Below are 4,208 nucleotides of genomic sequence, written 5' to 3'. Positions count from 1 at the left end.
GAGGGGGTGACACCACCCATCTGAAAGTGGAAATGACCCCCAGAAACCCCTCTGGTGCGAAGACCTTCAGCGAACTGTCCAGGCCAGGGCCACCCACTCCTGTCTCTGAGGCGTCTCAGCCTATTTCCCAGGGGCTCCTTCCCCCAACTCTTCCCTGGTCTCCTGACCCCACACTCCCTTTGACCCCCCGCACTCCCTGCAGAGCCCTGGGCTGGACAAGGGGCGGAGTCCCGGCAGCCAAGGTCCCCGCGGAGAAACGTACCTCCCCCCCACCCCCGAGCTCCAAACAAAGCAAAAAAAATCTAACAAGGAAGCGAGAACCTTAGTTGGCCGCGGGCCTTTAGAACCCAAACGAAGCTAAGACGGACAGCAGAACCGAGGCTATTAGGACATGTTAAATTGATGACCGTCCCTTCTTGATCATTAGTATTCACTTAGAAAATCGTAATTCCCATGACGTCCCTGTTAGAGAAAACCTTAGGCTGAAGATGAAGAACTACATTTTGTGTCCGTGTGGGCGATAACCCGCACTTAGAAGCTTAAAGCCGGCTGGGAATTGCGAGGGGCCCCGCGCAGGCGCAGAGCTGAGCGCCAGATCACCGCACGTCTTCGCCGCCAGGAGAGGTGAGGGTTCGGTGAGAGAGGAGAGGTGGTAGCGGACATTCGGGGGTTAAGGGTCAAGATGATGGTCAGATGAGCTGAGGGGTGGGCCTTCTGCCGGCTGGAAACCCGAGTAGAGCGTATGCCTTCGAACTGGGCAGTCCGAGAAGGCCTCGACCGGAGCAGCCGGGAGCATACAGGGACTCGCAGGAGCCTGAGGGGCGACGAAGACGGCGCTGCGCAGGCGCGGTGTGACCAGCGGGCCCGCGCAGGCGCAGTCTGGCGGCGGCCCCTGAGCACGCGCGGAGTGGACGCCCGTGGTCGGCAGGCGGGTTGAGGAGGCTCGTCTACTGTGTCAGGTGTGTCTCGCCTGTCTCCTTCGCTTGTCATGCTTTCCGTAGGGGCGTTTGTGGTGTGCGGCCGCCGCCATGTAGGAGCCTCGGCAGGAAGCCGGCCCTGCCTTTCACGCGGCGCGGCTCAGGCCTGGTCTCCCCTCGGCGCGCATCGGGGCGACGCGCTCTGCCCTTCTAGCCCGCGCCGGCCGGTGACGCCATCGGAAGGCGACCGGAAGAGCCGGCGCCGCGTGTCCGTCCGACTATGGCTCCGCGTCACCTCCGCCCCCTCCCCTCTCCCTGTGTCGCCTCTCCGTATCCCGTCCCTTTTTCCCTTCTCTGACTGCAAAGTGGGCCTCTTTAACCTGTTTCTCGGCCCCGTGGGGAAGGATGAGAAGCAGAGTAGGAGGCGAGGGAGCAAGGAGCGAAGGAAGGTCCTCCCTGCAGATTGTCTGCAGTCAGGCCACACTTTGGTTGGAGTAGGTGCACGGATGAATTTGTCTCTTTCAAGTAAACAGGTGTTTAATAACGGTTTCACATTTATATTTAGTGTGTTGTCATCACTGCTCAGAGCAGAGACCTCCCTGGCCAGCAAGGGGAGCACCCAGGATGACCCACCTTCCAGGGGCTCGGGACTGGGTGCCCTGTGGGAGAGCTGGGGCCAGGCAGGCTTCTCCTGGGGTCCTGCAAGGAGGGGTTGGCGAGGGTGTGTGCCTGGCCTCTGCCCTCACGTCCTTCTTCTCCCAACCCCTCTTAGCTAAGGTCCTCCAGCTCAGACGTTACTGTGTAGATTTAGCCTCTCCGACTTCTTCCTGTTGTTTAGTCACTCGTCACCTCGTGCACCAAGAGGAAGGCGTCCTGGAGCTGCATTCTTCCTGCGTGGGCCATGGGGACGTGAGTGGGAGGAGTGAGTAAGACTATGGGCATTCGTGCAAAATAAACGTGTTGAAATGTTAGCCGTGTGTGTTCACTTTATGTTTTTCCTTTCACCCTCATTTCAAGCCTATGGTTTATGTAAGTCATTGTTCGAAGGATTTTTAGTTTGTTCTAAATCAGAATTACTCTGAAGTTAATACGTAAGCAGATTCTCATGAAAGAAAAAAAACTAGGTGGGGAAGGGGATGCAAGGAGAGTGCTTATGAGAAGGTCTGATCTAAAAATATATCCAGAACGACCATTTCTTGCCACCTCCCCAGGGTAATTGATACATATTGTGGGGGAGTTGCTTTGAGGCTATGCCAGCATCCTGTTTCTCCTCAGATTTTTGCCCAATTTCTGGAAACAATTATTACAGGGTTGTTTGCCTCATGGTGGTATTCTGTTTCTCTCATTCCTTCCTTATGTATTTATTTATTTTTGGCTGTTCCTGGAGGCACGCAGGATGTTAGTTCCCTGACCAGGGATTGAACCCGTGTCCCCTGCATTGGGAGCTTGGAGTCTTAACCACTGGATTGCGAGGGAGGTACCCCCTTCCTCATTTTTTTTAAATTTTAAATGTTTATTTATTTGGTTGCACCGGGTCTTAGTTGCGGCACGTGGGCTCCTTAGTTGTGGCACGCGAACTCTTAGTTGCAGCATACATGTGGGATCTAGTTCCCTGACCAGGGATTGAACCTGGGCCCCCTGCATTGGGACCGTGGAGTCCTAACCACTGTGCCTCCAGGGAAGCCGCTTCCTCATTTGTTACTAACATTTTTTCTGTAGGAAAACACTTTCTTCCTCCACATTTGTTTATTTGAATATTTATATGAGTATGGGCCGAGGCCTTTTGGTCTACGGGAGATCAGCCAATACTGTCAATAGTAATGAATGGCACACTCATTATATTAATAAGTAAAGATTACATTTTCCTCAAATCATTCCAGCTCTGGCCACTAGGAGCCCTTGATATCAGACTCCTTGATAGTTACTCCGTGAAGTCCTCAAGGCTGTCCTTCTTTCCAACATCCTGTTTGCAGGTGGAGATGTGGGGTCAGTTTGCAAGGAAAAAGAAGTCGTTCAGACGGCTGGTCCCTGGAGAGGCGATTTACTGCATAAATGGCGAAATCGAAGGATGAACGCTGATGGTGGCAGTGATGGTAATGTGGCCACTTGTCGGGTGTATTGGGTAGTGGGTGAAGCATTTGGGACACATTTTTTTATTACACCCTCATCGTAAACCTAAGCCTCACCTTTGCTATCCTGGTTTTACCCACAAGGAGTTTGAGTCTGGGAGCCTCAGGGCCTGAGCTGGGTTCACTCTGCGTAAGAAGAGGAGGCGGGGTTCCAGGGAGTCCGTCCTTCCCCATTTGCTGGGCATCCACGCTTGGAGGGAATCCCCACCAGGCAGAGCAGTGCTGCGCTTGCCTGCGTCCTTTGTGACGGCTCCATCCTTGCAGGGCAGTTGATAAAAAGGGCCCTTTCTGTGTGCACATGGGCACATGTTACACCCATTCCCAGTGGAGCTCCAGGGGCTAAAAATAACCACGTGTTTTCTGTTTTATCCAGAAAAGAGGAAATGTGCAGTGTTATTTCTTAACATTTACTATTTTGGAAAACTTGAATTTTTTCCACACGTATTTTTAAAATGTCTTTGGAGCTGTCCTTGGAGGAAAAGACATGATGCAGATTTCACCAAGGGTCCGTCTGCTTTGTTGTCCACATCTTCAGGAAACAGCTCCGTGGAGAAGGGGAACCATCCCTCAACACACATGGACGAGGGATGGACTTGCAAGCAACCCCCCAGATCAGGTCACGGGGGTCATAGGAGGAAAGACAGCTCTTAAGGGGCCTTGGGACCTCTCAGCCCAGGCCAGAGGGGAGAAGGGACCTGCCCAGGGTCCCTTGGCATGGCCTGTTCTGTGTAGAAGGGGAGGCGTGCTGTCCCACGGCCACTGGCTGCCTGCAAGAGAGCCAGGCTTCATGGTCCAGGCTCAGCATCGGACCTTCCCCTGACCCACCTCGGGCTTTGTGTGGCCTTTGTTTCTTGAGGCTTGTTTGCTCCTTATGTGAGCCAGCACTGCTGAGACAGTGTCCCAGTTGTTTCTAAGGCTCCCCTGTAGGAGGCTGCCGGGCTGATGGTCACGAGCTGGTGGTACCAGTGCAGCTCCCCGCCCTTCTCACTGAGACTCTGGAAAGTTAAGAAATACGGAAAGAACAAACAAAGTAAAGGAGACACAAGTCGCCCACAGCACAGGAAGCTGGGAATGTGGGTGTGTAATCACTGAGACCATAGAGGTATTTCTGGCGAGCCAAGGGCAGAAGGACTATGGGCAGGTGTGGGTATGGCTGGACCTG

The 4,208-nt window shown here is 53.8% G+C and overlaps 1 long non-coding RNA gene across 1 annotated transcript; it reads left to right on the top strand.

The window, feature by feature from the left end:
* Nucleotides 1-556: 556 nt before the first annotated feature.
* LOC103013702 (uncharacterized) lies at nucleotides 557-3,567 on the top strand. The gene is made up of 4 exons (XR_009005504.1): nucleotides 557-959; nucleotides 1,756-1,839; nucleotides 2,891-3,010; nucleotides 3,131-3,567. It is a non-coding gene; the product is annotated as an uncharacterized LOC103013702 (long non-coding RNA).
* The last annotated feature ends 641 nt before the right edge of the window (nucleotides 3,568-4,208 follow it).

The sequence above is a fragment of the Balaenoptera acutorostrata genome, chromosome 15 (genome assembly GCF_949987535.1).
Source record: "Balaenoptera acutorostrata chromosome 15, mBalAcu1.1, whole genome shotgun sequence".
NCBI classification, from domain to species: Eukaryota; Metazoa; Chordata; class Mammalia; order Artiodactyla; family Balaenopteridae; genus Balaenoptera; species Balaenoptera acutorostrata.
Note: the sequence above shows the minus strand (reverse complement) of the source record. Positions and strands in the feature narration are given on the sequence as shown.